Here is a 12,281-nt window from a genome sequence, read left to right as displayed (position 1 = left end):
TAACAGTATAACTTGTGTCTTGCTTGAGGGTGCGGTTGGTTGGGGGCAGGGGTGACTCCTGGGTTTTGGGCTTCTGTTGGAGGATGATAATGCTATGTGTTGACATGAGCTAGTGGTGAGGGAAGCATGTTATATGGGGATAAGGTTGGATCGGACGTGTTAACAGTAGGACCTGTTAGATGTTCAAGTGGAGATGAGAAGTAGGCAACTGAATATACAAATCTGGAGTTTAGTGAAGATGTTAAGAAGTCATTCATTCAACAAATGTTTTTTTCAAGCACGAGCAATGGAGCTGGCAGTGGAGATATAGTAGTGAAAAAATGGGAAAAAAAATCTCTGTCTTCATGGGACTTCAGTTCTAGTGAGGAGAGAGAGAGATGGGGAGTCATCAGCGCTTATATGTTAGTTTATTTATGTTTTAAATAAACACTACATTCACACAATGCAAGAATTAAAATGATGGGGTACAGAGTGAAAATCTCCCCTATTTCTTGTCTCCTGTTATGCCTAGTTTTTGTGGAGCTGAACAGCGTTCCTGTTTTCCTACATACCTTTCCAAAGATAATATTTTATGCACATATAATCAAATATGTACATATTCTTCTCCCGACTTTACCAAAAATGGTACCATACTTCACCTGCCTTGACACCTTGTATTTTTTAGAGGATTAAATACTATTTAAGTTACGAAGTGGGAAGATACCACCCAAGGAAAGAATGTAGAGAGAAGTGGATAAAGCCCTGCAGTAAGGGCTTTCTTACTAAGTAAGTAAGCCCAACATTTTCTTTTTCTTTTTCTTTTTCTTTTTTTTTTTTTTTTTAGCCCAACATTTTCTAAGTTGATACCTGTTCTCTGAGTTTTGGACTTACAGATGTGGAGTTGTTTAAAGAGCTGTTACTTTTTGTGAGACTTCTTAGAAAAGTTTGCACTGTTTCTTTTGTGCTCTACCTTTCTTATCTGCCTGTTCTCTTTATACACTGGAAAAATGTCTGATTATAATTGAAAGCAGTGTTTTCATGTATATACTGTCAATTAAATTCAAGAAAATTGATGACAGGATCAGTCCTGGAATCTTAATATTATAAAGACTTTTGACTGGTTATTGTTAAATCTAGAAAAAACAGGCAGAAATTTGGAATGTTGGGAGATTTTATGACTAGCTATTGATACTTGAGATTTATGATTCAATCTTTGCTCAGGAATCAGTTAATCAAAATATCTATTCAGAGTGATCTGGCTTTTGGCCTGGGTTTGAATCTTAGCAGTAATGTTTCTATTGTATTGCAGATGTTAGCATAATCCTTGTATTATTATCTTTAAGAATACTTAGAGTCATCCTATGTTACTAGTTTGTGTTTGGGAAGGCTTATTGGAGATACTAGGACACTGTAAGTCTTTTGATCCTTAAAAGTTTTGAGACAATGAGTAGTATTAAGATTGTTAGCATCTGCTACAACTTTTTAGGGTGCAATTAAACTCGGTTGATTGATCTACTTGAAGGAGGGGAGATGGAATATTTTTTACTGAATTTATAATGCTTTCTATATTGGTTGACATTTTGATTTTCAGTTTGCTGTCTTCAGCCAGTGACTTGCTACGTAAATTTATCTACCGGTTTCTTTCTGAGATTGTTCTTGATTTAAGAATTGTTTAGTTCAGTTTGATTTTTGTGGTCATTTTTGTTATCTTTAATTCTCTGATATTCTGTTTTGCTGGAGATAGTAAGCAACTAGTTTTTAGGTTGGAGAAATACCTTTGATGAAAAATTATTAATAGTAATTTCTGAAGCATTAGACACTACTGTGTATAAGACTATCATGAAATATGTGTAGTGAGTGTGTTAAGCTAACTTAAATTCTGTAAATATATAGGTGTTAATGTTCTATTTGAAGATTTTAGTTATCTAAATGATTTTCATTTATGTCCTTTAATATCATTAATGATGTTACTCTTATTATTTAATCATTGGATTATAGCCCGATTGTGTGTGTCAGAATTTTTTATCAAGGAGTTTGACAATTCATCGTTTTTGTTTCTCTTACCAGCTGTAAGTTTCTTGAAGGCAGCATCTCTAGCACCTGTAAATACATAATAAGTATCTCTTAATGACTTAAGCCTTGTTTCAATGAAGTTTGCTTTCAAATGATGAAATATTGACTTTACCCTATGTAAATACCTCTTGAATTTCTCAACTTTTAACTCAGTTAAGGGAGAGAATGTATAGGATACTTAAAAAAAATTTTTTTTTTTAAAGTTTTGAAACCTTTACCCAGGTACCCAGGTACCTTTCACTCAGCTTTCCCTAGTGTTAATAACTTATGCAACCAGGAAATTAACATTGGTACAATACTATTAACTATAGACCTTATTTGAATTTCTCCAGTTTTTCCAGTAACATCCTTTTTCTCTTTCAGGATTCATCTTCCTAGTCTTATCTGATCTGTGGTAGTTTTTTCTCATCTTTCATGACCTTCACACTTGTGACAGGTGTGTGGTCATTTATTTTGTAGAATGTCTCTCCTTTTGGGTTTGTCTGATATTTTCTTGATTTATTGAAGTTCTGCGTTTTTGTCAGAAATACTGCAGAAGTAATATTGGGTGTAATGTGTAGGACTCAACATTACTAATGTTGAGTACAGGGTGTCAGTATATCCTATTCAAGATGATGTTAATTCTCATGTGGTGGATGTCATGTCTGTTAAATTTCTCTACTTGTCACTATTTTTCTCTTTGTAATTATAAGATATCTTGGGGGAGATTCTTTGAAACTGTACAGATACCACCCCTGTTCTCAAACCTTTGCCCACTTGTTTTCAGTATTCTTTGGTAGATCTTGCCTGTAACAATTACAGTGTTGTTCACTTGACAGTGATTTTATTTTTCTCATTTATTCTTCTACATTTATTAATTGGAATTTTTCTGGAAGGAATAACTGTCCTTTCTTATTTATTTAGTAATTTGTTTATATCAATATTGAGTTACAGATATTTGTTTTATTCTATGGTTTATAATCTAATGCTGTCATTATTTTGCTGCTCAGATTGTTCCAGGTACGGTCTTCAGGTTGGCTCTTTGTCTTTTCAACATGCTCCCATTCTCTTTTCTTTAGGAAAGCTCTTCTTTTCTGGCATGATAACATTTTCCAGTTTCATCTCGTGTTTCTCTGGTGAGACGCTGGAATCAATCACTTGTCCAAGGAGTTTTGGTTCCTTCTATTGGAGGATGATATTTAGAAACCAAGATCTGGATGTGATGTGTGTTTATTGCTACTGAGGTGTCATTGTTCCTAGGCCTTCTCAGCAGACAGAGCTAGAAATACATGTGTATACACGTTAATCCACACATATGCAAGCATCCATGTTTATTTCTGCATCTTTTTATTTATATGTGTATGTATTAAAAACCATGAGTTCATACTGATAGCTCTGATTCCAAACGCTGTAGAGTTTATGCTAGCTGTCCCCCTTTATTTCTAAATATTTTCCGACAGTGAAAAATAGAGCATACTTTTCTTAGAGTCCTAATAGTCACATAAGTAGGACGAAGTTACCAGAATAATGAATATAGCAAGAAGATCCCCAAATAGTCCTGAACCTTAAACATGTTAAGCTATCTTTTAAAATATTTCTTATATTTGGTAAAAGTCTGTATAAACCAAAAGTAATCACATTTTGTCTCATAGTTTTAAGTTTTAATTACATTAAAAAACTTTTTAAAAAGATTTGGGATCCCTGGGTGGCGCAGTGGTTTGGCGCCTGCCTTTGGCCCAGGGCGCGATCCTGGAGACCCGGGATCGAATCCCACATCAGGCTCCCGGTGCATGGAGCCTGCTTCTCCCTCTGCCTGTATCTCTGCCCCTCTCTCTCTCTCTGTGACTATCATAAATAAATAAAATTAAAAAAAAAAAAAAGATTTTATTTATTCATGAGAGAGAGAGAGAGAGAGAGAACAGAGAGAGAGAACAGAGACATAGGCAGAAGGAGAAGCAGGTTGCCTGTGGAGCCTGATGCGGAACTCAGTCTGGGTCCCTGGGATCACACCCTGAAGACAGTTGCCCAACAGCTGAGCCACCCAGGCGTCTCACATTTAAAATTCTCTAGAAAAAAAAAAACAAAAAAAAACCAAAAAAAAAACAAAAAAAAAATAAATAAAATTCTCTAGAGATTATTCTGCACTGAGATTCAGATACTTTACTTTGCATCAGAACTTGTTGTCCATACGATCTGGATTTTAAACACTTAGAAGAATAGTACCTTTTTTGTATTTTTTTTTAAATTGTGGTAAACCACACATAAGAGAATTTCCCATTTTAACCATTTTTAAGTGTACAGTTCACTAGCAGTAATTGTACTTAAAATGTCTTCACAACTATCATCTCTATTTCAGAACTTTTCATTATTCCAGATAGAAACTGCAACCATTGAGCAATAACTCCCCATTGCCTCTCCTGCCAGCACCTGTTAACCTGTAGTCTACTTTTTGCTTTTATGAATTTATCTCCTTTGTTACCTTATAAAAGGAGGATCATACAGTATTTGTTCTTTTGTGTCTGGCTTATCTTATTTGACATATGTTTTGGGGGTTCATCCATGTTGTACCATGTATCAGGATTTACTCCATTGTTATGAATTATTAATATTCCTTTTATGTGTACTACATTGAGTTCTGTCCACCTTTTGGCTACTGGGAATAATGCTGTAGTGAATGTTGGAGCTAGTATCTTTCCCATTCCCTGCTTTTCATTTCCTTTGGGTATACACCAGGAAGAGCAATTGGTGCTCTCTTCTATTAATTTTGTATTTAGTTTTTTGAGGACCTGCTGAAATGTTTTCCATGATGGCTGCACCATTTACATTCCCACCAGCATTACACAAGGATTCCAGTTTCTCCACATCCTCAGCAACATTAGCTATTTTCCATTTTATGTTTGTTTGCTTGTTGTGATAATAGACATCTTACTGGGTGTGAATTGTTATCTCATTGTAGTTTGGAAATACATTTTCCCTAATGACTTGTGATGTTGAGCACCTTTTCATGTGCTTGTTGGCTATTTATCTTTGGAGAAATGTCTATTTAGGATCTTTGCCCACTTAAAAATGTGTTGTTGTTAAGGTATTTTTTATATACTCTGGATTTTTTTTCTTAAAGATTTTATTTATTTATTCATGAGACACACACAGAGAGAGGCAGAGACACAGGCAGAGGGAGAAACAGGCACCATGCAGGGAGCCCGACATGGGACTTGATCCTGGGTCTCCAGGATCACGCCCTGGGCCAAAGGTGGTGCTAAACCGCTAAGCCACTGGGCCTGCCCATATACTCTGGATATTAATCACTCTTTAGACATGTGAAATGTAAATGTTTTTCTCTCATTCAGTGGATTGTCTTCTCACTCTTGATAGTGTCCTCTGATGCATGAAAGTTAAGTTTTGATGAAGACCAATCATCTATGTTTTCTTTTGTTTGTGTTTTTGGTATCATATCCAAAAAATCAGTGCTAAATCTGATGTCACAAAGCTTTTACCCCTGTGTTTTCTTCTATCAGTTTCCCATTTTTATTTGTTTGGATCGTAAGTATAGATCTTTCTTCCATTTTGAGTTAATTTTTACATATAATGTAAGGGCAATGTATTTTGTGTGGATTATCGGTAGATAGCTTTATGTTGGCACTTTTATGTTTGACTAGCTTGGAAGTTAAATTTTAGAGGGCTAAAAAAGCAGTTATAAAGAAGGTAATTGAGGATTAAGGAAATTGTGTGGCATTATGATGAAAGGAATTGTATTTTTTTCCTATCTGGAACAGATGAACATTAAAATGAACTGCTTATGAGAAAAATAGAATGAAAGAGAGCCTTTTTGATAGACAATATGGGAATAAAGTATGAGAAACAGTAAAGGCATAAAGATTGCAGCAGTGGTACAGCAGTCAGTCTTCATTAGATTCAAAAGCCTGGATGGAAAATTTAAATTATAGAGAAGTGTAGAAAATAAAACCACGTAAATTTAGGATTGCCCAGCAAACTTGAAATGTATTTATATATACTGTTTTTTTATACTGTTTTTATGTTATGCTGATGGGGAAAATGAAATAGCAACTAGCCTAAGATCATACTGTCCTTGACAGAGCCAATTTAGAATATTAGTCTCTTGATTGATACCTTTTCATTTTTGAGACCAGTATTTTCCTGCCTTCCTTCTTTCCTTCCCCTCTTTCTTTCTCATTTTTTTTTCTTTTTTAAAGTAAACTCTAGCTCCCTGGTGTGGGGCTTGAACTCTTGACCTGAGATCAAGAGTTGACCTTGACATCAAGAGTCACATGCTCAGGGCGCTCAGATGGTTAAACCTCTGCTTTCTGCTCAGGTCATGATCTCCAGGTCCTGGGATCCAGCCCCACATCGGGCTCCTGGCTCAGTGGGGAGTCTGCTTCTCCTTCCTCTGCCTCCCTCCTTGCTCCTGTTCTTTGTATCTCTCTGTCTCGAATGAATAAATAAGATCTTTAAAAAAAAGTCATATGCTCTACTGAACTGAGCCACCCACGTGCCACTGGATTGTCTTTATTCTTTACCTTAGGGGACACTTGTCTGAAAAAATGGGATTCTGTTGTCCATGCTGTTTTTGGAATTTTAAACAGGAAATGGTCAGCAAAGTTGATGTGTAATCTGCCATAGCTGTATCACCTTTTCTTATTCTCCCATGCCTGTGTCGTCTTTTTTTTTTTTTTTAAGATTTTATTTATTTATTCATGAGAGACAGAGAGAGAGAGAGGCAGAGACACAGGCAGAGGGAGAAGCAGGCTCCATGTGGGGAGCCCGATGGTGGAACTCGATCCCAGGACTCCAGGATCATGAACTGAGCCAAAGGCAAATGCTCAACCGCTAAACCACCCAGGTGTCTCATGTCTGTGTCTTCTATAGCTGTGCCAGGACTTGAGTGGAAATTAATATCTAGGAGCTCACAAGTATATTAATTTATCTGGAAAAAAGAACTAGTTGAGAAGTAGTGATAAATAAAGTTGATAAGAATTGAAAGATGAAGCAAGGACTCTGAATTTTAGTATAGCCAATAAACCAGTAGAAACTGATTAGTATGTGATTCCCTCCATAAAGGCAATGTAACTTGTAACAAACAATTTAGATAAAGCAGATTACTGTTAATCTTAGCATCTTAGCCTATACTTGTGAGAAAAGAAAAGATTAAAATCCAAGATTTAAAAAAAAAAGATTTTATTCATATGAAACAGGGGGTGGGGGGCATGAACAGGGGGAGAGGCAGAAGGAAAGGGAGAAGCAAACTCCCCACTGAGGAGGAAGACTGGGGCTTGATCCCAGGACTATAGGATATTGACCTCAGCTGCAGGCAGACGCTTAACCATCTGAGCCACCAAGGCACCCCTTAAATCCAAGATTTTTAAAATATATGTGATTTAACTTAGCTCTCAAAGGAATAGGATAGCAAATATTGCAATTCTTTGGGTAGTGCAAGGACAAGATGATTCAGGTAACTCTTTTTAATGTTTGGGTAGAAAATCAGACCTAGGAAAAATGTGCTCAATATGTTGTAATTATTTGTGAAAAGGCTGGTTGGTCACAGCTTTGTCTAGTATGCATGCCAGTGTGAGCTTGCCTACCTATCAGGGAGTTAGACAAATTGAGGTTCTCTAACGCATTCAAGATAGGTATATGAGAATGGTTTTTCTTTTCTTTTCTTTTCTTTTCTTTTTTTCCTTTTCTTTCTTTTAAAGGCTGGTTGGTGTCTTAAATTCCTTGCCTAAATTATTAAGAAAAAAAGTGAGGAAGTAAAAAGGACATTAAACTTCATGCTGTTAAGAGCGATGTGAAAACTTGAAAAAAAGTACAGTCTGTACTTGGGACTGTACAGACTTGGGAGAATCTGAGAAAAGTCTTTAATTCTGGTCAGGTGGGTTTATTTTAGAAGCACTTCCCTTCTATAACTTACTGTAGCATAAATACATTCTTTTTTTTTTCAGTTTTTTTTTTTTTTAAGATTTTATTTATTTATTTATTCATGAAAGACACAGAGAGAGAGAGGCAGAGACACAGGCAGAGGGAGAAGCAGGCTCCATGCAGGGAGCCCGACATGGGACCTGATCCCGGGACTCCAGGATCACGCCCCGGGCCAAAGGCAGGTGCCAAACCGCTGAGCCACCCAGGGATTCCAGCATAAATATATTCTTTACTCCCCACCATCCTCCTCCCTTTTTTTTTGAGACTTAAGGTTTTTCTTCCTGCAGTACACATTTTGCCAGCTGAGATCAATGAGAGAATACTGTATTTCTTTTTACTGTTTTTCCTCTACTTAGTCCTTTTTTTTTTCTTTTAAACATATGATGGAAGTGACATTTATGGAGTACTTAGAGCTCTGTGCATCAAATCTTACTGCAACAAAAAGCATTGTATCCCATGCCTCATCCAAACAGTAAAGATATCTTTTCGCTTATCTAATGGCTTACTCATTTGAATACCAGTAAGATGAAATTTTTTAGATGTAGTCTTGGAGCTTATTTTCATATGAAATGACAGTAGCATTTTTAGTGTGTAGTAGAGTAACATTTCCTATGGAAATGGAAAATACTACAAAGTTAATAATGTTTTGTATTGGGCCTTAAGTATTTTATTTCAAGTTATATTAATTAGATAACCTGTTTTAAGCCACTAAATTCATTTAAAAAACTAATTATGGTATATTGACTTACCTGAAATTAATTTAAGTGCCACTGTTATATTATTGGTAATTTTTAGAATGGCCAAAGTTTTGCCAGGAGTGAAATATAAAGTCATAATTTGGTAGTTTTGTCTTTTTTTTTTTTTTTTAAAGATTTTATTTATTTATTCATGATAGTCACAGAGAGGGAGAGAGAGAGGCACAGACACAGGCAGAGCAAGAAGCAGGCTCCATGCAGGGAGCCTGACGTGGGATTCGATCCCGGGTCTCCAGGATCGTGCCCTGGGCCAAAGGCAGGTGCCAAACCGCTGCGCCACCCAGGGATCCCTCACTCTGTGTTTTGATTGGAGAGTTGTGTCCATTTACGTCTAAAGGAATTGATAGGGATGCATTTACTGCCATTTTGTTCATTGTTCTCTCGCTGTTTTGTACTCCTCTTTGTTCCTTTCTTTCTTTGCTCTCTCCCTTTGTGGTTTGATGACTTTCTTTACTGGTATGCTTAAATTCCTTTTTCTATATCTTTGTATATCTTTTGTTTTGCTTTTGGTTAGCAGGAGCCTTACATATAACAATTTATATTTATAACTGTTTTAAGTTGATAACAACTTAAGATTGAGTGTGTTCTAAAGTTCTACATTTTTACTCCCCACAAACTAAGTTTTTGAAGTCATGTTTTATATTATTTTATTCTGTATATTGCTTAACTAATTATCATAGTTAGTTTTGCTACTTCTTTTTAACCTTTATAATTAGCTGTATAAGCAGTAATCCACTACCTTTACTGTATGTTTATTATTTTCTTGTCAGCATTGTTCTAGGACCAGAAGTTGTTAACTATGATGAAGACCAATTTTTAATCACTTTTTTCTTATAGGATTCAGGCTTTTTGTTTCATAACTAGGAAATATTTGCTTAATCTTTTGCTTGGTTCTTAAAGATTTTATTCATTTATTTATTCATGAGAGACACACACACAGAGAGAGAGAGAGAGAGAGAGGCAGAGACACAGGCAGAGGGAGAAGCAGGCTCCATGCAGGGAGTCTGACATGGGACTGGGACTCGATCCCGGGTCTCCAGGATCACACCCTGGGCTGAAGGTAGTGCTAAACCGCTGAGCCACCGGGGCTGCCCTTTTGCTTGGTTTTTAATGTAATCTACCTGAATTATCCCCCAGTTCTCCACCAGAGCTGCTAACTCCTTGCATTGTCCAAACATATCATGTACTGGGGGAGTCCAGGCAAGAATATGGCCCACAGGCCAAATCCTTCCCTCTCCTTGTTTTTTTGTAAATAAAGTTTTATTGGAACACAACCATGCTCATCCATTTACTTCTTGTCTGTGGCTACTTTTGTGCTGCAGTGACAGAATTGAATTAGTTGTAACAGACAGAATGGCTCTCAAAGCCTAAAGTATTTATTCCTTTACAAGAAAAGTTTGTTGACACCTGAAAACAGTCTATTAGTTCTTCCTTTCCCATTTTCTTGGGGATAACTCCCCTGGATAGCTCTGTCTTCTGTGTCTTATCTCGACAGATTGTTTTTAAACCCTGCATACCTATTCTGAAAATTCCTGTTACTGTTTTGTTAGATCCCTCTGTTTCTGGGATCCCAAGTCTTTGTTTCATTCTCTCCTGATGGAATATACCTTCTATTTTCCTGTGAAAAAAGGCTGCTTGGGCAGTTAGTTGATATCACTCTTGATAGAGAATTCTAGGTGGTTAGTCATTTTCCCTGAAAATTTTGAAGGCATAGCTTTTATATTACCTTTCAGCTTCCAGTGTAAATATACATAAAAAGAAAGACTTTCCAACTTAGAGTTTGCTGTAACCTGGTCTTCTTTTCTGAAAACTTTGGAATCTTTTCTTTATCCTCAGTGTTTTAATATGCCAAAAAGAGGTGCCTGCTATTTATTTTTAAAATAAAATATTCTGGGTATTGTGTAGACTTTTTAATTGGAAAACTCATGTTCTTCAGTTGTAGGGCAATTTTTTTTTTTTTTTGATAATTACCTCTTCTTCTGATTTTCTTAGGATGCATATTGTTTGCATATTGGATCTCTTAGATTAATATCTTTTTCTTTTTTAAGTTTTCTTATTTCTTTTATGTACTTCCGCCATCCCATGTTTATGAAACTATTAATGATGATGAAGAGAAGGATTTTTACCCTTTTCCTTTGGAAAATTGTAAATGTATACAAAAAAATGAATAGTGTAATAAACCCACATGTACTTGTCACTCATCCTACACAATTACTATTTCATAAACAAGCTATTAATTTTGAAGCATATCTCAGCATTTTATTACATTCATAAATATTTTGGAATATGACCCTAATAGATAAGGATTCTCATTTAAAAAAAAAACAAACTCATTTTGTAATTATCATTTTAAAAAGTATAAAAATTACTTATTTAAGGTCATCAAAAATCCCAACATTGTTCAAGGTTCCAGGGTTATCATAACTTAATATAGAAGACCTTAAATCTTGCATCCGAACAAGGTCATATTGTAACTGATTAATGTGCTTTTAGTCTATCTTAAATTCCCCCTGTATGTCTCTCTCTCCGTCTCTCTTTTTCTCTTCTCTCTTACATGCGTGCATAGTTTATTGAGGAAATCTGATTATCCAGTAGTTTTCTACAGTCTGGATTTTGCTGACTTGCAGGTTGAAGGTTAGTAATGCTTGAATATATAACATGTATAGTATAGAAGGCACTCAGATGACCTTTTTTTGAGCAACTTCATTCACTTAGTGTGTTTTTGAGATTTATCCATTTTGTAACGTCTATCAGTACTTCATTCTCTTATATTGCAGAATAATAATTCATTGTGTGGATATATACTGCATTTTATTTATCCATTTATCTGTTGATAGACGTTTGAGTTAATTTCTGCTTTTTGGCCTTTATGAATAATGTTGCTATGAACATTTGTGTTCAAGTTTTTGTGTGGCCGTGTTTTATCTTGGGTGTATATGTAGGAGTGGAATTTCTTGTATGAAAACTATGTAAATCACTTTTGTAATTATTTAATGTACTATTGATAATTGTACATATTTAGAAATGGTCCTCTGAGAAAAATCTAGTCTATAAATTGTTTTCAAATGTAATGAAAATTTTATAGATATTATAATTAATATTGATGTAATGTTATTTGGAAATGTAGTGACTCATGAATTTTTTTGGTAACTTTATTTGTTTATTTTAAAGATTTTATTTATTTGTTCATGAGAGACACAAAGAAAAAGAAAGGCAGAGACATAGGCAGAGGGAGAAGCAGGCTCCATGCAGGGAGCCCAATATGGGACTCGATCCCAGGACTCCAGGATCACGCCCTGAGGGCAGATGCTTAACTGCTGAGCCAACCTGGCATCCCTGTATTTTTGTATTTAGAGCCTGTGATTTGTTTTTAGGGTTCATAACACTCAGTACCTGTATACTGCCTAAGTGTTAAAAACTCTAACATTACCTGAGTGGGAACTCAGAAAAAGCTAAGGTAGTAATGTGGTAACTTTGAGGATACTAAGTGAGACATAATCCAAGTGAGGATAGATAAGGTCTTGGCAGGATGTCAGACATAGGACCATAATGTGGTCCCTA

At 35.7% G+C, this 12,281-nt stretch overlaps 1 protein-coding gene across 10 annotated transcripts in view; it reads left to right on the top strand.

Annotated features, from left to right (window-relative positions):
* Positions 1–12,281, top strand: part of CUL2 (cullin 2) — a 164,379-nt gene that overhangs the window by 69,565 nt on the left and 82,533 nt on the right. Inside the window, exon 2 of one of the 10 annotated variants that reach the window (XM_072825206.1) lies at positions 11,287–11,354. The exons of 8 other annotated variants lie outside the window; for them this stretch is intronic. The gene's annotated coding sequence lies outside the window, so the exon portion shown is untranslated. Of the gene's footprint in view, positions 1–664; positions 766–11,286; positions 11,355–12,281 lie in introns of all 10 variants that reach the window. One more of the 10 variants, XM_072825204.1, reaches the window with a different exon arrangement.

Source organism: Canis lupus, chromosome 5 (assembly GCF_048164855.1).
Source record: "Canis lupus baileyi chromosome 5, mCanLup2.hap1, whole genome shotgun sequence".
Taxonomy (NCBI): domain Eukaryota; kingdom Metazoa; phylum Chordata; class Mammalia; order Carnivora; family Canidae; genus Canis; species Canis lupus.
This window is presented reverse-complemented; position numbering and strand designations above follow the sequence as displayed.